This window comes from Ranitomeya imitator, chromosome 10 (assembly GCF_032444005.1).
Source record: "Ranitomeya imitator isolate aRanImi1 chromosome 10, aRanImi1.pri, whole genome shotgun sequence".
In the NCBI taxonomy this organism is placed as follows: Eukaryota; Metazoa; Chordata; class Amphibia; order Anura; family Dendrobatidae; genus Ranitomeya; species Ranitomeya imitator.
Window position 1 is genome coordinate 15,754,174 of NC_091291.1, and position 26,856 is coordinate 15,781,029.

Consider the following 26,856-nt stretch of genomic DNA (forward strand, 5'->3'; position numbering starts at 1 on the left):
TTTATGGAAATTTCAGCACCAACATATGCAATAACAATCTTCTCTGATGATTGTGTTTTTGCACCTCTTTTATGTGTTTTCCCCTTCATTTAACACTAGCTGAAGAGTCCGGCGTTGCCCGGGCATAGCAACTTACTGTGGTTAGTTATAACAAATTATAATGATTATATTGCACATAAAAACATTTCACATCATATATTCAACACTACAGATTTTCATTTTCCCTCTCACATCTCTCCACTAACACCTCACATCACTCCACTATTTTCCCCTCACTCCTCTTTTCCACTCACACTTCTTCATTTTCACCTCACACCTCGTAATTTTCCTCTCATTTCCCCCTCACATCTCTCATTTTCCGTTCACTCCACTATTTTCCACTTACACCTCTTCATTTTCCCCTCACTGCTCTCATTTTCCCCTCATTCCTCTCATTTTCCCCTCACTCCTCTAATTTTTCCCCTCACTCTTCATTTTCCCCTCAATCCTCTCATTTTCCCCTAACTTCTCTCATTTTCCCCTCACTCCTCTCAATTTCCCCTCACTCCTCTCAATTTCCCCCTCACTCCTCTCAATTTCCCCCTCACTCCTCTCAATTTCCCCCTCACTCCTCTCAATTTCCCCCTCACTCCTCTCAATTTCCCCCTCACTCCTCTCATTTTCCCCTAACTCCTCATTTTCCCCTCAGTCCTCTCAATTTCCCCTCACTTCTCATTTTCCCCTCAGTCCTCTCATTTTCTTCTCACTCCTCTCATTTTCCCCTCACTCCTCTCATTTTTCCCCTCACTCCTCTCATTTTCCCCTCACTCCTCTCATTTTCCCCTCACTCCTCTCATTTTCCCCTCACTCCTCTCAATTTCCCCCTCACTCCTCTCAATTTCCCCCTCACTCCTCTCAATTTCCCCCTCACTCCTCTCAATTTCCCCCTCACTCCTCTCAATTTCCCCTCACTTCTCATTTTCCCCTCAGTCCTCTCAATTTTCCCCTCACTCCTCTCAATTTTCCCCTCACTCCTCTCAATTTTCCCCTCACTCCTCTCATTTTCCCCTCACTCCTCTCAATTTTCCCCTCACTCCTCTCAATTTCCCCCTCACTCCTCTCAATTTCCCCCTCACTCCTCTCAATTTTCCCTCACTCCTCTCATTTTCCCCTCAGTCCTCTCATTTTCCCCCCCCACTCTTCTCTTCCCCTCACAAGTGCACAGCAACTTCCTGTTAGCTATGTGGAGTGGGCGTTGCTTGATACACACACACACACACACACACACACACACACACACACACACATATATATATTATAGATAGATAGATAGATAGATATAGATGTTTTAGGTGAAGATTTTTAAACTGCATTTTTTTGTAAACTTTAATTCTTGACTTGAAAATGCAATTGCATTAATTTACAAGTATTTTTTTTTTCATTGATTCACCGTAGAAACCGATAAAGAAAAACAAATTTACCAGAGGTGCAAGAGTGCAACAATGACTTTAACCCCTTGCAATTTTCCAGTTTTGCATTTTTGTTTTTTGCTCCTCTTATTCCCAAAGCAATAACCTTTTTTATTTTTCATTCAATATGGCCGTGTGAGAGCTTGATTTTTACGGGATGAGTTGTACTTTTGAATGACACCATTTGTGTCTTGTGATGCGCATCCAGTTTGCACGAGTTAAATTCCGCTGTCGGAGATTGAGAGCGGCATTTAACATGTTAACAGGCGCGGGTGGATCGCGATTCCACCTGCGGCTGTTAGGGGCACATATCAGCTGATCAAATCACCAAAGGGAAGAAGACGACCTATGAAGTACCTATTAGTCCAAGTTTGTAAAGGGGTTAAACATAAGGTGGGAAAAAGTTTTCATGGAATTGCATCTGTTTTTTTTTTTTTTTCAGATTTTCTGCCTAAATAAAAAGCAATATTTACGCCACATAGGAAAAAGGGCTTGGACAAAATAATTAATTCATAGCTGCCCTTATTTCAGATAACGACAGCAAATCATTGTTCATAGAAGTTGCTTGACGAACATCATGTTGTGGTTGAAATCGCCTATAGTGTCTTGTGTATTGGCCGCATTTACATGCAACACAGTCCCGACATCCTAATAACACTATAAATGGAGTTTCAAGTTCTTCCCCATTTCCTTTTAGCAGACGGCAGACTGTAGTCTAGAGCCCATCAAGTACTATAACCTGCAGTATGCGATCAGGAAATGTCCTGCAGCTGAGCATTATTGTCAGTGTGATCTAATTGAAGCAATGGTTTTAATATTATTCAGCTCCGAGACTGGAAGTTCACGTAAGCTGGCGGGGACTGGCCCATCGGAGAACAGGAGAAACCCTTGGTGGGCCCACTTACGTAAACAATAGTTGGCACAGTACACTTGATTCTCTATGAACGGACAATTACACCACCTCATCTGTCATTTAACAAACTATGGAAGTTCACCGTAAGCTGGCTGGGACTGGCCCATCGGAGAACAGGAAAAACCCCGGGTGGGCCCACTTACGTAAACAATAGTTGGCACAGTACACTTGATTCTCTATGAACGGACATTTACGCCACCTCATCTGTCATTCAACAAACTATGGAAGTTCACCGTAAGCAGGCTCGGACTGGCCCATCGGAGAACAGGAGAAACCCCGGGTGGGCCCACTTATGTAAACAATAGTTGGCACAGTACACTTGCTTCTCTATGAACGGACAATTACACCACCTCATCATTCATTTAACAAACTATGGAAGTTCACCGTAAGCAGGCTCGGACTGGCCCATCGGAGAACAGGAGAAACCCCGGGTTGGCCTACTTATGTAAACAATAGTTGGCACAGTACACTTGATTCCCTATGAATGGACAATTACACCACCTCATCATTCATTTAACAAACTATGGAAGTTCACCGTAAGCAGGTTTGGACTAGCCCATCGGAGAACAGGAGAAACCCCGGGTGGGCCCACTATGTAAACAATAGTTGGCACAGTACACTTTATACACTATGAACGGACAATTACCCCATCTCGTCATTCATTTAACAAACTATGGAGGTTCACCGTAAGCAGGCTGGGACTGGCCCATCGGAGAACAGGAGAAACCCCGGGTGGGCCCACTTACGTAAACAATAGTTGGCACAGTACACTTGATTCTCTATGAATGGACATTTCCGCCACCTCATCTGTCATTTAACAATCTATGGAGGTTCACCGTAAGCAGGCTGGGACTGGCCCATTGAAGAACAGGAGAAACCCCGGGTGGGCCCACTTACGTAAACAATAGTTGGCACAGTACACTTTATACACTATGAACGGACAATTACACCTCCTCATCATTCATTTAACAAACGATGGAAGTTTACCGTAAGCAGGCTGGGACTGGCCCATCGGAGGACAGGAGAAACCCCGGGTGGGCCCACTTATGTAAACAGTAGTTAAGGTAATGTAATATTTACGTCCAGGGTCGATGTCACCGGTGGGCCCACGCTGCCCCAGTCTGACATTCACTATAGGAACACAGTTAGTGCCCATGATGTGTAAACCCGCCAGCTTCTTGATGTTACTTTTCAGTATTTGGCTGTGTTCTGCATATGAAAGAACGTATTATTCTCCCTGGAATCACATCCGCTCTTGTGTTTTCGACAGTCCTCGCTCCGATGTCGTTGGATCACTCATCTTATTACTCTATCATTCAGCGCTTCTACATGTTGTCATATCACTATGCATGTTCCTACGTTACCCTGTATTGTGCTGCATCACCGCCGCTGTTATTATACTGCACCGCATGCTATTATACCTCTCTGCGTGTTGCCAGATAGCGCTCCGAGTTTCGACATACACACTATTTTGCAATGCATTGCTGGTAATCTGTCTGCGAAAAAAGGTAAAAAGAACTAGGGCAAACAGGGACGGAATAATTATGACCGGATTCATTCTACAGCTGTTCGGCCGTCTCGGGTTTCTCCACGGATCAGGAAAAAGAGTTAAAACTATGAGACAATAATAATAAAAAAAAACAAAAAAACATGAAATGCAGAATCCGTAATCGCCAGCTACTTCTCTATCAGATTTAGTAAAAACGTTTTGTTCTCGTTTTCTATGATGATGATCACTGACATGGGAAGGTTTAAAGGGATCCCCAAAAAATTGCAACAAATATGATATCCCCCCAAAAAAAATAATGATTATTGACTACTGCCACCCTCATTGATCAATGATTGTAGTTTCGTGGCGCACGTACGAGCCAGTGATTGGCTGCAGTGGTCACATGTACGGTACATGATCGCTGCAGGGCAAGTCACCAACAATGGCAGGGATTAACGGGCTGAAAGCGCAGAATCCAACCATTTTTGAGTTTATCAGGTGGGTAATGATTTTTTTTTTTTTTGCATTTTATGATATTTTCTGCTACAATTTTTTTTTTTCAAATTTTTTTATTTTTTTTTATTTTGGACATTGATCGAAATGAGCATAGCGAGGATTAAGACTCGGGAACTGTATGAAGCGAAAACCAGACACAGATTGTAGAATCATCCAAGGATTCTTCTGATTATCGGGACGTTCTTCAGTAAAAGCGACCTGGTGAGACGCAGATCTCAAATGAGTGGGATCGTTGTTGTTTTTTTTCCCACGCTGGCAAATATCATTCTGCTCCATTGCTGCGTTCGTATTATCGTGGTGGACGGCTGATGGCACACGACGAGCCTTCCTTTAATCACTAATGGCCGAGAGATGTTTTTTTAAGCAAGACCGATAATAGGCAATCAATGAAATGTCATTATAGCGCCATAGACATAGTGATTATTTTTAATGATCGCCGGCAGCATTTGGTTCATTAATGATAAGTGCTGCATCGATTTTGTGTGTGTGTGTGTGTGTGTGTGTGTGTATATATATATATATATATCTATTTATATATATATATATATATGTGCAAAGCGATTGAACAAGAAACCTAAATCAATATTTACTTTGCCTTCATCACTCCTTCCAGGTCACATGCTGATACTTATTGAAGGAACTCGGCAGGGAGCTTGTTCCAAACATCTTGGAGAACTGACCTCAGATCTTCTGTGTATAAAGCTCGTACAGATCCTTCATGTGATCCCAGACAGACTGGATGATATGAGATCCGGGCTCAGTGGGGGGCGGTCCGGCGGACCATCACTTCCAGGACTCCTTGTTCTTCTTCATTACATTGGCTTTATGTTTGGGGTCGTTATTCTCCAACAGAATAAATTTGGAGCCAATCAGACGCCTCCCTGATGGTATTACATGATAGATAAGTGTTTCCCTGGATTTCTCAGCATTAATCCTCCTGACCAAATCACCAACTCCATTTGGTGAAATGCAGCCACAAACTTGCAGGATCCTCCACCATGCTTCACTGTTCCTACAGACCCTCATTATCGTGCCTCTCTGCAGCCCATCTGGAGCCTTGTGTTACAGCCAAATATTCCACATTTTGACTCATCAGTCCTGCGCACCTGCTGCCATATTTCTGCGACCCAGATCCTATGTCATCTTTGGATTGGTTTTTGGCCACTATTCTTCCATGAAGACCACTTCTGCCCAGACCCTCTGAAAAATAGAGGAATGTAGCCGTGTCACACTGGTAGCTGCCAGATCTGAACTGATGGCACTGCTGGACATCTTCCAGTTTCAAGCGTGACGTGTATCATCTGCTGCACCAAGTTTCCTTGGCCAACCACTGCGTCTGCGTTCCTCAGCGTTGCCCGTTTCTTGGAACATCTTCGAAAGATCTTGAACGGCACATCTTGAAACCTCAGTCAATGCAATATTACTGTCGTGCTGCTGTGCTCAGTCTTGTCATAGGGTCTAACCTTTGACGAGACACCGTCTTCCATAACCTCACCTTTGTAGCAGAGTTTGATTGTTCCTAGCCCGTGTTTAAGTCTCCCACACAGCTGTTTCGGTTTCAGTTAATAACCATGTTTCAACCTATTTATAAAAATTATTTTCATTATCACTGGTTATGACTAAATCCCTGACTTTGCACAAGTGTACCTAGAAGAATTGATGGTGTTTTGAAGGCCGTCACACGGAATATTGATGAGATTTAGATAATTATTCATTAACTTTGCATTTTGTTAATGGATAAAAATCCACTATCACTTTTCTTTTTTGAAAGCTTCTTATATTGTGGCATTTTTTGCACCTGCTTCAAATGTGTGCGAAATATTGCATATATTTCATGAAAGCTACTTTTAAAAAAAAAATAGACGCTATAAAAGATTCAATAGAGTCACAGGATATTATTTGCTAAAATAAAAAAAATGCAAATGACAATGAGCTTTGTGCATTCATGCTGTCGGGTACCATGTTTCTGGAGAGGTGTGTGTGGTAGGTAATGTGCATCACCATGTGGACGACAATGGGGATTTTATAGCGCTGCCAATTGTCTTAGTATGAGCGCGAGCAGGGACAGTGGTGGAAGTTTTCGATTTTGGTTTCTTTCTTTTTTTTGGGGGGGGGCACCGTAGGAGGGTTAAAATATAAATCCGTAATCAATAAAGAGATGTTTCAGTACCATGAAACCGAAAAGAAGCAAAAAGGAATGTGTAGAAAAAATGGATATATAAGAGAAAGCAAAGCGGGACGAAGAGGAGGAGGTCAGATGCAAAGCGAGACGAAGAGGAGGAGATCGGACGCAAAGCGGGACGAAGAGGAGGTTGAACGCAAAGCGGGACGAAGAGGAGGTCGGATGCAAAGCAGGAAGAAGAGGAGGAGGTCGGATGCAAAGCGGGACAAAGAGGAGGTCGGACGCAAAGCGGGACGAAGAGGAGGTCAGACGCAAAGCGGGGCGAAGAGGAGGAGGTCGGATGCAAAGCAGGACGAAGAGGAGGAGGTCGGACGCAAAGCAGGATGAAGAGGAGGTCGAACGCTAAGCGGTACGAATAGGAGATTGGACGCAAAGCAGGACGAAGAGGAGGTCTGATGCAAAGTGGGACGAGGAGGAAGTCAGACGCAAAGCGGGACGAGGAGGAGGTCGGACGCAAAGCGGGGCGAAGAGGAGGAGGTCGGATGCAAAGCAGGACGAAGAGGAGGAGGTAGGATGCAAAGCGGATGAAGAGGAGATCGGGCGCAAAGCGGTACGAATAGGAGATTGGACGCAAAGCGAGACGAAGAGGAGATTGGACGCAAAGCGGGACGAAGAGGAGGAGGTCGGATGCAAATCGGGATGAAGAGGAGGAGGTCGGACGTAAAGCGGGATGAAGAGGAGGTCGGACACAAAGCGGGATGAAGAGGAGGTCGGACGCAAAGCAGGAGGAAGAGGAGGTCGGACGCAAAGCGGTAAAAAGAGGAGATCGGACGCAAAGCGGGACTAAGGAGGAGGTCGGATGCAAAGCGGGACGAAGAAGAGGTCGGACACAAAGTGGGATGAAGAGGAGGTCGGATGCAAAGCGGTACGAAGAGGAGATCGGATGCAAAGCGGGACGAAGAGGAGGAGGTTGGACACAAAGCGGGACGAAGAGGAGGAGGTGGGACGAAGAGGAGGAAGTCGGACGGAGCGGAAAAAAAAGTTTTCAATTGACAGGTATAATGTAAGATAAAACCAACATGAATTTAAAAAGTAATTGTAGAATTGAGCTATAAAAGAGAATGTGTCAGACGGTGCTAATGAGAGAGACCTCAGTTGTGTGCTGGAAGAGAAAGCACGAGAGGAGGTGACGTGCGGACAACATGTAAGAGACAGCCACCGTCTATTTTCAGTGCCGGGATTGCATTGTTTGCTCCAGCACTCTCCTTCTTTCCTTGTCCTCTCGCACTTTCAGTATCTGACTCTCTCTCCGTTTTGCTCTCCCGCTCTTCTCTCGCTCTCTCCCTCGGGTCTGTGCTGATTGTAACTGACACACTGACTCCATTTCACACACTCATATTTCTCGTAAGATCAATACTTTTGACTCCCTACAAGACAATAATCGTGCGCTCGCCGCCCGCCAGTCGATCAAACACATTATTAGAGCTACGTCCCGAGGGAGAGAGGCACAAGGGGGAACTGAGAATAGAGAGGGGGATAGGAGCTCTGAGATGCCCCCATGATGCCAATCGCTGCCCCCACATTTCTACTCTGTGACACATGCACACTATGACACGCTGCCCCGTACACCGCGCTGTCACACATCCACCCGCGCTGGAAACTAACCATTAACACTCCAGTTTATCGATTAGACGGACAGTATAGCATCATGCACAGCAGGGGGCACGTAATACTGACCTACTAATATATTACCAGCTATGTATCACTAGTACATCACGGATGGCTTTTCTGTACAGCAATGACGCCTATGGGTTGAGTCGATTATTATCTGTGATCTGTTTATTTCTGGTAATCATTACTGTAATACACGTTCTATCTGCAAATATTTAGCAATTTATACAAAGTATAGAGAGAGCCACTGAGCCCAGTGATTGCAGGCCTCATAGCAGGACACAGCGCTACACAGGAGGAGGAGCAGAGGCATCAGGGACCTTGTGCCAAAGGAGTCCTAGGGGACTGTGCTACATAAGAGAACTCCGCGTCATAAAATACTCCGCGTCACAAAATACTCTGCTACATAAAATACTCTGCTGCATAAGGGACCTCTGCTACATAAGGGACCTCTGCTACATAAGAGAACTCTGCTACATAAAATACTCTGCTGCATAATGGTACTCTGCTACATAAAATACTCTGCTACATAAGGGACCTCTGCTACATAAGAGAACTCTGCGTCATAAAATACTCTGCTGCATAAAATACTCTGCTACATAAAATACTCTGCTACATAAGGGACCTCTGCTACAAAAGGGTACTCTGCTACATAAAATACTCTGCTACATAAGAGAACTCTGCGTCATAAAATACTCTGCTGCATAAAATACTCTGCTACATAAAATACTCTGCTACATAAGAGACCTCTGCTACATAAGGGTACTCTGCTACATAAAATACTCTGCTACATAAGAGAACTCTGCGGCATAAAATACTCAGCTACATAAAATACTCTGCTACATAAGGGACCTCTGCTACAAAAGGGTACTCTGCTACATAAAATACTCTGCTACATAAGAGAACTCTGCGTCATAAAATATTCTGCTGCATAAAATACTCTGCTACATAAAATACTCTGCTACATAAGGGACCTCTGCTACATAAGGGACCTCTGCTACATAAAATACTCTGCTACATAAGAGAACTCTGCGTCATAAAATACTCTGCTGCATAAAATACTCTGCTACATAAAATACTCTGCTACATAAGGGACCTCTGCTACAAAAGGGTACTCTGCTACATAAAATACTCTGCTACATAAGAGAACTCTGCGTCATAAAATACTCTGCTGCATAAAATACTCTGCTACATAAAATACTCTGCTACATAAGGGACCTCTGCTACATAAGGGACCTCTGCTACATAAAATACTCTGCTACATAAGAGAACTCTGCGTCATAAAATACTCTGCTGCATAAAATACTCTGCTACATAAAATACTCTGCTACATAAGAGACCTCTGCTACATAAGGGTACTCTACTACATAAGGGAACTCTGCTACATAAGGGGACTCTGCTACATAAGGGACCTCTGCTACATAAAATACTCTGCTACATAAGGGGACTCTGCTACATAAGGGAACTCTGCTACATAAGAGACCTCTGCTACATAAGGGTACTCTGCTACATAAAATACTCTGCTACATAAGGGGACTCTGCTACATAAGGGACCTCTGCTACATAAGGGACCTCTGCTACATAAGGGTACTCTGCTACATAAAATACTCTGCTACATAAGAGAACTCTGCGTCATAAAATACTCTGCTGCATAAAATACTCTGCTACATAAAATACTCTGCTACATAAGGGTACCCTGTTACATAAAATACTCTGCTACATAAAATACTCTGCTGCATAAGGGACTTCTGCTACATAAGAGAACTCTGCTACATAAGAGAACTCTGCGTCATAAAATACTCTGCTACATAAGAGTCCTCTGCTACATAAGGGAACTCTGCTACATAAGGGACCTCTGCTACATAAGGGACCTCTGCTACATAAGGGACCTCTGCTACATAAGAGACCTCTGCTACATAAGGGACCTCTGCTACATAAGGGAACTCTGCTACATAAGGGGACTCTGCTACATAAGGGACCTCTGCTACATAAAATACTCTGCTACATAAGGGGACTCTGCTACATAAGGGAACTCTGCTACATAAGAGACCTCTGCTACATAAGAGACCTCTGCTACATAAGGGACCTCTGCTACATAAGGGAACTCTGCTACATAAGGGGACTCTGCTACATAAGGGACCTCTGCTACATAAAATACTCTGCTACATAAGGGGACTCTGCTACATAAGGGACCTCTGCTACATAAGGGTACTCTACTACATAAGGGAACTCTGCTACATAAGGGAACTCTGCTACATAAGGGACCTCTGCTACATAAGGGACCTCTGCTACATAACGGTACTCTGCTACATAAGGGAACTCTGCTACATAAGGGAACTCTGCTACATAAGGGACCTCTGCTACATAAGAGACCTCTGCTACATAAGGGACCTCTGCTACATAAGGGAACTCTGCTACATAAGGGACCTCTGCTACATAAGGGACCTCTGCTACATAAGGGACCTCTGCTACATAAGGGAACTCTGCTACATAAGGGAACTCTGCTACATAAGGGACCTCTGCTACATAAGGGACCTCTGCTACATAAGGGACCTCTGCTACATAAGGGACCTCTGCTGCATAAGGGAACTCTGCTACATAAGGGAACTCTGCTACATAAGAGAACTCGGCTACATAAAATACTCCGCTACATAAGAGTCCTCTGCTACATAAAGGACCTCTTAAGGGACCTCTGCTACATAAGGGAACTCTGCTACATAAGGGACTTCTGCTACATAAGGGGACTCTACTACATAAGGGAACTCTGCTATATAAAGGACCTCTGCTACATAAGGGAACTCTGCTACATAAAGGAATTCTGCTACATAAGGGACCTCAGCTACATAAGGGAACTCTGCTACATAAGGGACTTCTGCTACATAAGGGACCTCTTAAGGGAACTCTGCTACATAATGGACCTCTGCTACATAAGGGACCTCTGCTACATAAGGGACCTCAGCTACATAAGGGGACTCTGCTACATAAGGGAACTCTGCTACATAAGGGAACTCTGCTACATAAGGGACTTCTGCTACATAAGGGACCTCTTAAGGGAACTCTGCTACATAATGGACCTCTGCTACATAAGGGACCTCTGCTACATAAGGGAACTCTGCTACATAAGGGACTTCTGCTACATAAGGGGACTCTGCTACATAAGGGAACTCTGCTATATAAAGGACCTCTGCTACATAAGGGGACTCTGCTACATAAAGGAACTCTGCTACATAAGGGACCTCAGCTACATAAGGGGACTCTGCTACAAAAAAGGAACTCTGCTACATAAGGGACCTCAGCTACATAAGGGGACTCTGCTACATAAGGGGACTCTGCTACATAAAGGACCTCTGCTACACAAGGGACCTCTGCTACATAAGGGACCTCTGCTACATAAGGGACCTCAGCTACATAAGGGGACTCTGCTACATAAGGGAACTCTGCTACATAAGGGAACTCTGCTACATAAGGGAACTCTGCTACATAAGGGACCTCAGCTACATAAGGGGACTCTGCTACATAAGGGGACTCTGCTACATAAAGGACCTCTGCTACATAAGGGACCTCTGCTACATAAGGGACCTCTGCTACATAAGGGACCTCAGCTACATAAGGGGACTCTGCTACATAAGGGAACTCTGCTACATAAGAGAACTCGGCGACATAAAATACTCCGCTACATAAGAGTCCTCTGCTACATAAGGGACCTCTGCTACATAAGGGAACTCTGCTACATAAGGGACTTCTGCTACATAAGGGGACTCTGCTACATAAGGGAACTCTGCTATATAAAGGACCTCTGCTACATAAGGGAACTCTGCTACATAAAGGAACTCTGCTACATAAGGGACCTCAGCTACATAAGGGAACTCTGCTACATAAGGGACTTCTGCTACATAAGGGACCTCTTAAGGGAACTCTGCTACATAATGGACCTCTGCTACATAAGGGACCTCTGCTACATAAGGGACCTCAGCTACATAAGGGGACTCTGCTACATAAGGGAACTCTGCTACATAAGGGAACTCTGCTACATAAGGGACTTCTGCTACATAAGGGACCTGTTAAGGGAACTCTGCTACATAATGGACCTCTGCTACATAAGGGACCTCTGCTACATAAGGGAACACTGCTACATAAGGGACTTCTGCTACATAAGGGGACTCTGCTACATAAGGGAACTCTGCTATATAAAGGACCTCTGCTACATAAGGGGACTCTGCTACATAAAGGAACTCTGCTACATAAGGGACCTCAGCTACATAAGGGGACTCTGCTACAAAAAAGGAACTCTGCTACATAAGGGACCTCCGCTACATAAGGGGACTCTGCTACATAAGGGGACTCTGCTACATAAAGGACCTCTGCTACATAAGGGACCTCTGCTACATAAGGGACCTCTGCTACATAAGGGACCTCAGCTACATAAGGGGACTCTGCTACATAAGGGAACTCTGCTACATAAGGGAACTCTGCTACATAAGGGACCTCAGCTACATAAGGGGACTCTGCTACATAAGGGGACTCTGCTACATAAAGGACCTCTGCTACATAAGGGACCTCTGCTACATAAGGGACCTCTGCTACATAAGGGACCTCAGCTACATAAGGGGACTCTGCTACATAAGGGGACTCTGCTACATAAGGGAACTCTGCTATATAAAGGACCTTTGCTACATAAGGGGACTCTGCTACATAAGGGAACTCTGCTACATAAGGGACCTCTGCTACATAAGGGACCCCTGCTACATAAGGGACCTCAGCTACATAAAGGGACTCTGCTACATAAGGGAACTCTGCTACATAAGGGACCTCAGCTACATAAGGGGACTCTGCTACATAAGGGGACTCTGCTACATAAGGGACCTCAGCTACATAAGGGAACTCTGCTACATAAGGGAACTCTGCTACATAAGGGACTTCTGCTACATAAGGGACCTCTTAAGGAAACTCTGCTACATAATGGACCTCTGCTACATAAGGGACTTCTGCTACATAAGGGGACTCTGCTACATAAGGGGACTCTGCTACATAAAGGAACTCTGCTACATAAGGGACCTCAGCTACATAAGGGGACTCTGCTAGATAAAGGAACTCTGCTACATAAGGGACCTCAGCTACATAAGGGGACTCTGCTACATAAGGGGACTCTGCTACATAAAGGACCTCTGCTACATAAGGGACCTCTGCTACATAAGGGACCTCTGCTACATAAGGGACCTCAGCTACATAAGGGGACTCTGCTACATAAGGGAACTCTGCTACATAAGGGAACTCTGCTACATAAGGGACTTCTGCTACATAAGGGGACTCTGCTACATAAGGGAACTCTGCTATATAAAGGACCTCTGATACATAAGGGGACTCTGCTACATAAGGGAACTCTGCTACATAAGGGACCTCTGCTACATAAGGGACCTCAGCTACATAAGGGGACTCTGCTACATAAGGGAACTCTGCTACATAAGGGACCTCAGCTACATAAGGGGACTCTGCTACATAAGGGGACTCTGCTACATAAGGGACCTCAGCTACATAAGGGACCTCAGCTACATAAGGGGACTCTGCTACATAACGGAACTCTACTACATAAGGGAACTCTGCTACATAAGGGACTTCTGCTACATAAGGAAACTCTGATACATAAGGGAACTCTGCTATATAAAGGACCTCTGCTACATAAAGGGACTCTGCTACATAAGGGAACTCTTCTACATAAGGGAATTCTGCTACATAAAGGGACTCTGCTACATAAGGGAACTCGCTGCATAAGGGGACTCTGCTACATAAAGGACCTCTGCTACATAAGGGACCTCTGCTACATAAGGGACCTCAGCTACATAAGGGAACTCTGCTACATAAGGGACCTCTGCTACATAAGGGACCTCTGCTACATATGGGACTTCTGCTACATAAGGGGACTCTGCTACCTAAGGGAACTCTGCTATATAAAGGACCTCTGCTACATAAGGGGACTCTGCTACATAAGGGAACTCTGCTACATAAGGGACCTCTGCTACATAAAATACTCTGCTACATAAGGGACCTCTGCTACATAAGGAACCTCTGCAACATAAGGGACCTCTGCTACATAAGGGACCTCAGCTACATTAAATACTCTGCTACATAAGGGACCTCTGCTACATAAGGGACCTCTGCTACATAAGGGACCTCTGCTACATAAAATACTCTGCTGCATAAGGGACCTCTGCTACATAAGGGTACTTTGCTACATAAAATACTCTGCTACATAAGGGTACTCTGCTACATAAAATACTCTGCTACATAAGAGAACTCTGCATCATAAAATACTCTGCTGCATAAAATACTCTGCTACATAAAATACTCTGCTACATAAGGGTACCCTGCTACATAAAATATTCTGCTACATAAGGGCACCCTGCTACATAAAATACTCTGCTACATAAAATACTCTGCTACATAAGGGCACCCTGCTACAGAAAATACTCTGCTACATAAAATACTCTGCTACATAAGAGAACTCCGCGTCATAAAATACTCTGCTGCATAAGGGACTTCTGCTACATAAGGGGACTCTGCTACATAAAATACTCTGCTACATAAGAGAACTCTGCGTCATAAAATACTCTGCTACATAAGAGTCCTCTGCTACATAAGGGAACTCTGCTACATAAGAGACCTCTGCTACATAAGGGACCTCTGCTACATAAGGGAACTCTGCTACATAAGGGACCTCTGCTACATAAGGGAACTCTGCTACATAAGAGACCTCTGCTACATAAGGGAACTCTGCTACATAAGAGACCTCTGCTACATAAGGGACCTCTGCTACATAAGGGAACTCTGCTACATAAGGGAACTCTGCTACATAAGAGACCTCTGCTACATAAGGGAACTCTGCTACATAAGAGACCTCTGCTACATAAGGGACCTCTGCTACATAAGGGACCTCTGCTACATAAGGGAACTCTGCTACATAAGGGACCTCTGCTACATAAGGGACCTCAGCTACATAAGGGGACTCTATTACATAAAGGACCTCTGCTACATAAGAGAACTCGGCTACATAAAATACTCCGCTACATAAGGGACCTCTTAAGGGAACTCTGCTACATAAGGGACCTCTTAAGGGAACTCTGCTACATAAGGGACCACTGCTACATAAGGGACCTCTGCTACATAAGGGAACTCTGCTACATAAGGGAACTCTGCTACATAAGGGGACTCTGCTGCATAAGGGAACTCTGCTATATAATGGACCTCTGCTACATAAGGGGACTTTGCTACATAAGGGAACTCTGCTACATAAGGACCTCTGCTACATAAGGGACCTCAGCTACATAAGGGGACTCTGCTACATAAGGGAACTCTGCTATATAATGGACCTCTGCTACATAAGGGGACTTTGCTACATAAGGGACCTCTGCTACATAAGGACCTCTGCTACATAAGGGACCTCAGCTACATAAGGGGACTCTGCTACATAAGGGACCTCAGCTACATAAGGGAAATCTGCTACATAAGGGACCTCTGCTACATAAGGGACCTCTGCTACATAAGGGACCTCAGCTACATAAGGGGACTCTGCTACATAAGGAAACTCTGCTACATAAGGGACCTCAGCTACATAAGGGGACTCTGCTACATAAGGGGACTCTGCTACATAAAGGACCTCTGCTACATAAGGGACCTCTGCTACATAAGGGACCTCAGCTACATAAGGGGACTCTGCTACATAAGGGAACTCTGCTACATAAGGGAACTCTGCTACATAAGGGACCTCTGCTACATAAGGGACTTCTGCTGCATAAGGGGTCTCTGCTACATAAGGGAACTCTGTTATATAAAGGACCTCTGCTACATAAGGGGACTCTGCTACATAAGGGAACTCTGCTACATAAGGGAACTCTGCTACATAAGGGACCTCTGCTACATAAGGGTACTCTGCTACATAAGGGAACTCTGCTACATAAGGGACTTCTGCTACATAAGGGACCTCACTACATAAGGGGACTTTGCTACATAAAGGACCTCTGCTACATAAGAGACCTCTGCTACATAAGGGACCTTAGCTACATAAGGGGGACTCTGCTACACGAGGGACCTCAGCTACTTAAGGGGACTCTGCTACATAAGGGACCTCTGCTACATAAGGGACTTCTGCTACATAAGGGGACTCTGCTACATAAGGGAACTCTGCTATATAAAGGACCTCTGCTACATAAGGGGACTCTGCTACATAAGGGAACTCTGCTACATAAGGGACCTCTGCTACATAAGGGACCTCTGCTACATAAGGGACCTCAGCTACATAAGGGGACTCTGCTACATAAGGGAACTCTGCTACATAAGGGACCTCAGCTATATAAGGGGACTCTGCTACATAAGGGGACTCTGCTACATAAAGGACCTCTGCTACATAAGGGACCTCTGCTACATAAGGGACCTCAGCTACATAAGGGGACTCTGCTACATAAGGGACCTCTGCTACATAATGGAAATCTGCTACATAAGAAAACTCTGCTACATAAGGGACCTCAGCTACATTAGGGACCTCTGCTACATAAGGGAACTCTGCTACATAAGGGACCTCTGCTACATAAGAGACCTCAGCTACATAAGGGGACTCTGCTACATAAGGGAACTCTGCTACATAAGGGACTTCTGCTACATAAGGGACCTCGCTACATAAGGGGGCTCTGCTACATAAAGGACCTCTGCTACATAAGGGACCTCAGCTACATAAGGGGACTCTGCTACATAAGGGACCTCTGCTACATAAGGGACTTCAGCTACATAAGGGGACTCTGCTACATGAGGGACCTCAGCTACATAAGGGGACTCTGCTACATAAGGGACCTCTGCTACATAAGAGACCTCAGCTACATAAGGGGACTCTGCTACATAAGGGACCTCTGCTACATAAGGGACTTCAGCTACATAAGGGGACTCTGCTACATGAGGGACCTCAGCTACATAAGGGGACTCTGCTACATAAGGGACCTCAGCTACATAAGAGAACTCTGCTACATAAGGGAACTCTGCTACATAAGGGAACTCTGCTACATAAGGGAACTCTGCTACATAAGGGACCTCTGCTACATAAGGGACCTCTGCTACATCATGCAATTATTAGGTTCTGTAGAAGGACGTAGATCTGGGGATTTATTATGATGCAATATAGGCTGAACTGGATGGACAAATGTCTTTTTTCGGCCTTACTAACTATGTTACTATGTTACTATATGTTACATAAGGGAACTCTGCTATATAAGGGAACTCTGCTACATTAGGGAACTCTGCTACATTAGGGACCTCTGCTACATTAGGGACCTCTGCTACATAAGGGAACTCTGCTACATAAGGGACCTCTGCTACATAAGGGACCTCTGCTACATAAGGGTACTCTGCTACATAAGGGAACTCTGCTACATAAGGGACCTCTGCTACATAAGGGACCTCTGCTACATAAGGGACCTCTGCTACATAAGGGGACTCTGCTACATAAGGGATCTCTGCTACATAAGGGACCTCTGCTACATAAGGGGACTCTGCTACATTAGGGATCTCTGCTACATTAGGGACCTCTGCTACATAAGGGGACTCTGCTACATAAGGGAACTCTGCTACATAAGGGGACTCTGCTACATAAGAGATCTCTGCTACATAAAATACTCTGCTACATAAGGGACCTCTGCTACATAAGGGAACTCTGCTACACAAGGGACCTCTGCTACAGAAGGGAACTCTGCTACATAAGGGAACTCTGCTACATAAGGGAACTCTGCTACATAAGGGGACTCTGCTACATAAGAGATCTCTGCTACATAAGGGACCTCTGCTACATAAGGGACCTCTGCTACATAAGGGACCTCTGCTACATAAGGGTACTCTGCTACATAAGGGTACTCTGCTACATAAGGGTACTCTGCTACATAAGGGACCTCTGCTACATAAGGGAACTCTGCTACATAAGGGTACTCTGCTACATAAGGAGACTCTGCTACATAAGGGAACTCTGCTACATAAGGTAACTCTGCTACATAAGGGGACTCTGCTACATAAAGGACCTCGCTACATAAAGGGACTCTGCTACATGAGGGAACTCTGCTACATAAGGTTACTCTGCTACATAAGGGACCTCTGCTACATAAGGGAACTCTGCTACATAAGGGAACTCTGCTACATAAGGGGACTCTGCTACATAAGAGACCTCTGCTACATAAGGGACCTCTGCTACATAAAATAATCTGCTACATAAGAGACCTCTGCTACATAAAATACTCTGCTACATAAGGGACCTGTGCTACATAAGGGTACTCGGCTACATCAGGGGACTCTGCTACATCAGGGGACTCTGCTACATAAGGTTACTCTGCTACATAAGGGACCTCTGCTACATTAGGGAACTCTGCTACATAAGGGAACTCTGCTACATAAGGGGACTCTGCTACATAAGAGACCTCTGCTACATAAGGGACCTCTGCTACATAAAATACTCTGCTACATAAGAGACTTCTGCTACATAAAATACTCTGCTACATAAGGGACCTCTGCTACATAAGGGTACTCTGCTACATAAGGGGACTCTGCTACATAAGGGGACTCTGCTACATAAGGGACCTCTGCTGCATAAGGGACCTCTGCTACATAAGGGGACTCTGCTACATAAGGGACCTCGCTACATAAGGGACCTCTGCTACATAAGGGACCTCGTTACATAAGGGACCTCGCTACATATGGGACCTCTGCTACATAAGGGACCTCTGCTACATAAGGGACCTCTGCTACATAAGAGAACTCGGCTACATAAAATACTCCGCTACATAAGGGACCTCTTAAGGGAACTCTGCTACATAAGGGACCTCTTAAGGGAACTCTGCTACATAAGGGACCACTGCTACATAAGGGACCTCTGCTACATAAGGGAACTCTGCTACATAAGGGAACTCTGCTACATAAGGGGACTCTGCTGCATAAGGGAACTCTGCTATATAATGGACCTCTGCTACATAAGGGGACTTTGCTACATAAGGGAACTCTGCTACATAAGGACCTCTGCTACATAAGGGACCTCAGCTACATAAGGGGACTCTGCTACATAAGGGAACTCTGCTATATAATGGACCTCTGCTACATAAGGGGACTTTGCTACATAAGGGACCTCTGCTACATAAGGACCTCTGCTACATAAGGGACCTCAGCTACATAAGGGGACTCTGCTACATAAGGGACCTCAGCTACATAAGGGAAATCTGCTACATAAGGGACCTCTGCTACATAAGGGACCTCTGCTACATAAGGGACCTCAGCTACATAAGGGGACTCTGCTACATAAGGAAACTCTGCTACATAAGGGACCTCAGCTACATAAGGGGACTCTGCTACATAAGGGGACTCTGCTACATAAAGGACCTCTGCTACATAAGGGACCTCTGCTACATAAGGGACCTCAGCTACATAAGGGGACTCTGCTACATAAGGGAACTCTGCTACATAAGGGAACTCTGCTACATAAGGGACCTCTGCTACATAAGGGACTTCTGCTGCATAAGGGGTCTCTGCTACATAAGGGAACTCTGTTATATAAAGGACCTCTGCTACATAAGGGGACTCTGCTACATAAGGGAACTCTGCTACATAAGGGAACTCTGCTACATAAGGGAACTCTGCTACATAAGGGACCTCTGCTACATAAGGGTACTCTGCTACATAAGGGAACTCTGCTACATAAGGGACTTCTGCTACATAAGGGACCTCACTACATAAGGTAACTTTGCTACATAAAGGACCTCTGCTACATAAGAGACCTCTGCTACATAAGGGACCTTAGCTACATAAGGGGGACTCTGCTACACGAGGGACCTCAGCTACATAAGGGGACTCTGCTACATAAGGGACCTCTGCTACATAAGGGACTTCTGCTACATAAGGGGACTCTGCTACATAAGGGAACTCTGCTATATAAAGGACCTCTGCTACATATGGGGACTCTGCTGCATAAGGGAACTCTGCTACATAAGGGACCTCTGCTACATAAGGGACCTCAGCTACATAAGGGGACTCTGCTACATAAGGGAACTCTGCTACATAAGGGACCTCAGCTATATAAGGGGACTCTGCTACATAAGGGGACTCTGCTACATAAAGGACCTCTGCTACATAAGGGACCTCTGCTACATAAGGGACCTCAGCTACATAAGGGGACTCTGCTACATAAGGGACCTCTGCTACATAATGGAAATCTGCTACATAAGAAAACTCTGCTACATAAGGGACCTCAGTTACATTAGGGACCTCTGCTACATAAGGGAACTCTGCTACATAAGGGACCTCTGCTACATAAGAGACCTCAGCTACATAAGGGGACTCTGCTACATAAGGGAACTCTGCTACATAAGGGACTTCTGCTACATAAGGGACCTCGCTACATAAGGGGACTCTGCTAAAATAAAGGACCTCTGCTACATAAGGGACCTCAGCTACATAAGGGGACTCTGCTACATAAGGGACCTCTGCTACATAAGGGACTTCAGCTACATAAGGGGACTCTGCTACATGAGGGACCTCAGCTACATAAGGGGACTCTGCTACATAAGGGACCTCTGCTACATAAGAGACCTCAGCTACATAAGGGGACTCTGCTACATAAGGGACCTCTGCTACATAAGGGACTTCAGCTACATAAGGGGACTCTGCTACATGAGGGACCTCAGCTACATAAGGGGACTCTGCTACATAAGGGACCTCAGCTACATAAGAGAACTCTGCTACATAAGGGAATTCTGCTACATAAGGGAACTCTGCTACATAAGGGACCTCTGCTACATAAGGGAACTCTGCTACATAAGGGACCTCTGCTACATAAGGGACCTCTGCTACATCATGCAATTATTAGGTTCTGTAGAAGGACGTAGATCTGGGGATTTATTATGATGGAATATAGGCTGAACTGGATGGACAAATGTCTTTTTTCGGCCTTACTAACTATGTTACTATGTTACTATATGTTACATAAGGGAACTCTGCTATATAAGGGAACTCTGCTACATTAGGGAACTCTGCTACATTAGGGACCTCTGCTACATTAGGGACCTCTGCTACATAAGGGAACTCTGCTACATAAGGGACCTCTGCTACATAAGGGACCTCTGCTACATAAGGGTACTCTGCTACATAAGGGAACTCTGCTACATAAGGGACCTCTGCTACATAAGGGACCTCTGCTACATAAGGGACCTCTGCTACATAAGGGGACTCTGCTACATAAGGGATCCCTGCTACATAAGGGACCTCTGCTACATAAGGGGACTCTGCTACATTAGGGATCTCTGCTACATTAGGGACCTCTGCTACATAAGGGGACTCTGCTACATAAGGGAACTCTGCTACATAAGGGGACTCTGCTACATAAGAGATCTCTGCTACATAAAATACTCTGCTACATAAGGGACCTCTGCTACATAAGGGAACTCTGCTACACAATGGACCTCTGCTACAGAAGGGAACTCTGCTACATAAGGGAACTCTGCTACATTAGGGAACTCTGCTACATAAGGGGACTCTGCTACATAAGAGATCTCTGCTACATAAAATACTCTGCTACATAAGGGACCTCTGCTACATAAGGGACCTCTGCTACATAAGGGTACTCTGCTACATAAGGGACCTCTGCTACATAAGGGAACTCTGCTACATAAGGGTACTCTGCTACATAAGGAGACTCTGCTACATAAGGAGACTCTGCTACATAAGGGAACTCTGCTACATAAGGGGACTCTGCTACATAAGGGGACTCTGCTACATAAAGGACCTCGCTACATAAAGGGACTCTGCTACATGAGGGAACTCTGCTACATAAGGTTACTCTGCTACATAAGGGACCTCTGCTACATAAGGGTACTCTGCTACATAAGAGACCTCTGCTACATAAGGGAACTCTGCTACATAAGGGAACTCTGCTACATAAGGGGACTCTGCTACATAAGAGACCTCTGCTACATAAGGGACCTCTGCTACATAAAATAATCTGCTACATAAGAGACCTCTGCTACATAAAATACTCTGCTACATAAGGGACCTCTGCTACATAAGGGTACTCTGCTACATCAGGGGACTCTGCTACATCAGGGGACTCTGCTACATAAGGTTACTCTGCTACATAAGGGACCTCTGCTACATAAGGGAACTCTGCTACATAAGGGAACTCTGCTACATAAGGGGACTCTGCTACATAAGAGACCTCTGCTACATAAGGGACCTCTGCTACATAAAATACTCTGCTACATAAGAGACTTCTGCTACATAAAATACTCTGCTACATAAGGGACCTCTGCTACATAAGGGTACTCTGCTACATAAGTGGACTCTGCTACATAAGGGGACTCTGCTACATAAGGGACCTCTGCTGCATAAGGGACCTCTGCTACATAAGGGGACTCTGCTACATAAGGGACCTCGTTACATAAGGGACCTCGCTACATATGGGACCTCTGCTACATAAGGGACCTCTGCTACATAAGGGACCTCTGCTACATAAGGGACCTCGCTACATAAGGAACCTCGCTACATAAGGGGACTCTGCTACATAAGGGACCTCGCTACATTAGGGACCTCGCTACATAAGGGACCTCTGCTACATAAGGGACCTCGCTACATAAGGGGACTCTGCTACATAAGGGACCTCGCTACATAAGGGGACTCTGCTACATAAGGGACCTCGCTACATAAGGGACCTCGCTACATAAGGGACCTCTGCTACATAAGGGACCTCTGCTACATAAGGGGACTCTGCTACATAAGGGACCTTGCTACATAAAATACTCTGCTACATAAGAGACCTCTGCTACATAAAATACTCTGCTACATAAGGGACCTCTGCTACATAAGGGTACTCTGCTACATAAGGGGACTCTGCTACATAAGGGGACTCTGCTACATAAGGGTTCTCTGCTACATAAGGGAACTCTGCTACATAAGGGTACTCTGCTACATAAGGGGACTCTGCTACATAAGGGGACTCTGCTACATAAGGGAACTCTGCTACATAAGGGGACTCTGCTACATGAGGTTACTCTGCTACATAAGGGACCTCTGCTACATAAAATACTCTGCTACATAAGGGACCTCTGCTACATAAGAGATCTCTGCTACATAAAATACTCTGCTACATAAGGGACCTCTGCTACATAAGGGACCTCTGCTACATAAGGGGACTCTGCTACATAAGAGATCTCTGCTACATAAAATACTCTGCTACATAAGGGAACTCTGCTACATAAGGGACCTCTGCTACATAAGGGGACTCTGCTACATGAGAGATCTCTGCTACATAAAATACTCTGCTACATAAGGGAACTCTGCTACATTAGGGACCTCTGCTACATAAGGGACTTCTGCTACATAAGGGAACTCTGCTACATAAGGGAACTCTGCTACATAAGGGGACTCTGCTAGATAAGGGAACTCTGCTACATAAGGGAACTCTGCTACATAAGGGGACTCTGCTACATAAGAGATCTCTGCTACATAAAATACTCTGCTACATAAGGGACCTCTGCTACATAAGGGAACTCTGCTACATAAGGGACCTCTGCTACATAAGGGAACTCTGCTACATAAGGGAACTCTGCTACATAAGGAAACTCTGCTACATAAGGGGACTCTGCTACATAAGGGGACTCTGCTACATAAGAGATCTCTGCTACATAAAATACTCTGCTACATAAGGGACCTCTGCTACATAAGGGACCTCTGCTACATAAGGGTACTCTGATACATAAGGGTACTCTGCTACATAAGGGACCTCTGCTACATAAGGGTACTCTGCTACATCAGGGGACTCTGCTACATCAGGGGACTCTGCTACATAAGGTTACTCTGCTACATAAGGGACCTCTGCTACATAAGGGAACTCTGCTACATAAGGGAACTCTGCTACATAAGGGGACTCTGCTACATAAGAGACCTCTGCTACATAAGGGACCTCTGCTACATAAAATACTCTTCTACATAAGAGACTTCTGCTACATAAAATACTCTGCTACATAAGGGACCTCTGCTACATAAGGGTACTCTGCTACATAAGTGGACTCTGCTACATAAGGGGACTCTGCTACATAAGGGACCTCTGCTGCATAAGGGTTCTCTGCTACATAAGGGAACTCTGCTACATAAGGGTACTCTGCTACATAAGGGGACTCTGCTACATCAGGGGACTCTGCTACATCAGGGGACTCTGCTACATAAGGTTACTCTGCTACATAAGGGACCTCTGCTACATAAGGGAACTCTGCTACATAAGGGAACTCTGCTACATAAGGGGACTCTGCTACATAAGAGACCTCTGCTACATAAGGGACCTCTGCTACATAAAATACTCTTCTACATAAGAGACTTCTGCTACATAAAATACTCTGCTACATAAGGGACCTCTGCTACATAAGGGTACTCTGCTACATAAGTGGACTCTGCTACATAAGGGGACTCTGCTACATAAGGGACCTCTGCTGCATAAGGGTTCTCTGCTACATAAGGGAACTCTGCTACATAAGGGTACTCTGCTACATAAGGGGACTCTGCTACATAAGGGGACTCTGCTACATAAGGGAACTCTGCTACATAAGGGGACTCTGCTACATGAGGTTACTCTGCTACATAAGGGACCTCTGCTACATAAAATACTCTGCTACATAAGGGAACTCTGCTACATAAGAGATCTCTGCTACATAAAATACTCTGCTACATAAGGGACCTCTGCTACATAAGGGACCTCTGCTACATAAGGGGACTCTGCTACATAAGAGATCTCTGCTACATAAAATACTCTGCTACATAAGGGAACTCTGCTACATAAGGGACCTCTGCTACATAAGGGGACTCTGCTACATGAGAGATCTCTGCTACATAAAATACTCTGCTACATAAGGGACCTCTGCTACATAAGGGAACTCTGCTACATAAGGGACCTCTGCTACATAAGGGACTTCTGCTACATAAGGGAACTCTGCTACATAAGGGAACTCTGCTACATAAGGGGACTCTGCTAGATAAGGGAACTCTGCTACATAAGGGAACTCTGCTACATAAGGAGACTCTGCTACATAAGAGATCTCTGCTACATAAAATACTCTGCTACATAAGGGACCTCTGCTACATAAGGGAACTCTGCTACATAAGGGACCTCTGCTACATAAGGGAACTCTGCTACATAAGGGAACTCTGCTACATAAGGGGACTCTGCTACATAAGGGGACTCTGCTACATAAGGGGACTCTGCTACATAAGAGATCTCTGCTACATAAAATACTCTGCTACATAAGGGACCTCTGCTACATAAGGGACCTCTGCTACATAAGGGTACTCTGATACATAAGGGTACTCTGCTACATAAGGGACCTCTGCTACATAAGGGTACTCTGCTACATCAGGGGACTCTGCTACATCAGGGGACTCTGCTACATAAGGTTACTCTGCTACATAAGGGACCTCTGCTACATAAGGGAACTCTGCTACATAAGGGAACTCTGCTACATAAGGGGACTCTGCTACATAAGAGACCTCTGCTACATAAGGGACCTCTGCTACATAAAATACTCTGCTACATAAGAGACTTCTGCTACATAAAATACTCTGCTACATAAGGGACCTCTGCTACATAAGGGTACTCTGCTACATAAGTGGACTCTGCTACATAAGGGGACTCTGCTACATAAGGGACCTCTGCTGCATAAGGGACCTCTGCTACATAAGGGGACTCTGCTACATAAGGGACCTCGTTACATAAGGGACCTCGCTACATATGGGACCTCTGCTACATAAGGGACCTCTGCTACATAAGGGACCTCTGCTACATAAGGGACCTCGCTACATAAGGAACCTCGCTACATAAGGGGACTCTGCTACATAAGGGACCTCGCTACATTAGGGACCTCGCTACATAAGGGACCTCTGCTACATAAGGGACCTCGCTACATAAGGGGACTCTGCTACATAAGGGACCTCGCTACATAAGGGGACTCTGCTACATAAGGGACCTCGCTACATAAGGGACCTCGCTACATAAGGGACCTCTGCTACATAATGGACCTCTGCTACATAAGGGGACTCTGCTACATAAGGGACCTTGCTACATAAAATACTCTGCTACATAAGAGACCTCTGCTACATAAAATACTCTGCTACATAAGGGACCTCTGCTACATAAGGGTACTCTGCTACATAAGGGTACTCTGCTACATAAGGGGACTCTGCTACATAAGGGGACTCTGCTACATAAGGGAACTCTGCTACATAAGGGGACTCTGCTACATGAGGTTACTCTGCTACATAAGGGACCTCTGCTACATAAAATACTCTGCTACATAAGGGACCTCTGCTACATAAGAGATCTCTGCTACATAAAATACTCTGCTACATAAGGGACCTCTGCTACATAAGGGACCTCTGCTACATAAGGGGACTCTGCTACATAAGAGATCTCTGCTACATAAAATACTCTGCTACATAAGGGAACTCTGCTACATAAGGGACCTCTGCTACATAAGGGGACTCTGCTACATGAGAGATCTCTGCTACATAAAATACTCTGCTACATAAGGGAACTCTGCTACATTAGGGACCTCTGCTACATAAGGGACTTCTGCTACATAAGGGAACTCTGCTACATAAGGGAACTCTGCTACATAAGGGGACTCTGCTAGATAAGGGAACTCTGCTA

At 45.2% G+C, this 26,856-nt stretch overlaps 1 protein-coding gene across 2 annotated transcripts in view; it reads right to left on the bottom strand.

Annotated features, from left to right (window-relative positions):
• POU2F2 (POU class 2 homeobox 2) overlaps positions 1 to 26,856 on the bottom strand; it is a 117,959-nt gene that overhangs the window by 31,041 nt on the left and 60,062 nt on the right. The gene's annotated exons all lie outside the window — the stretch shown is intronic.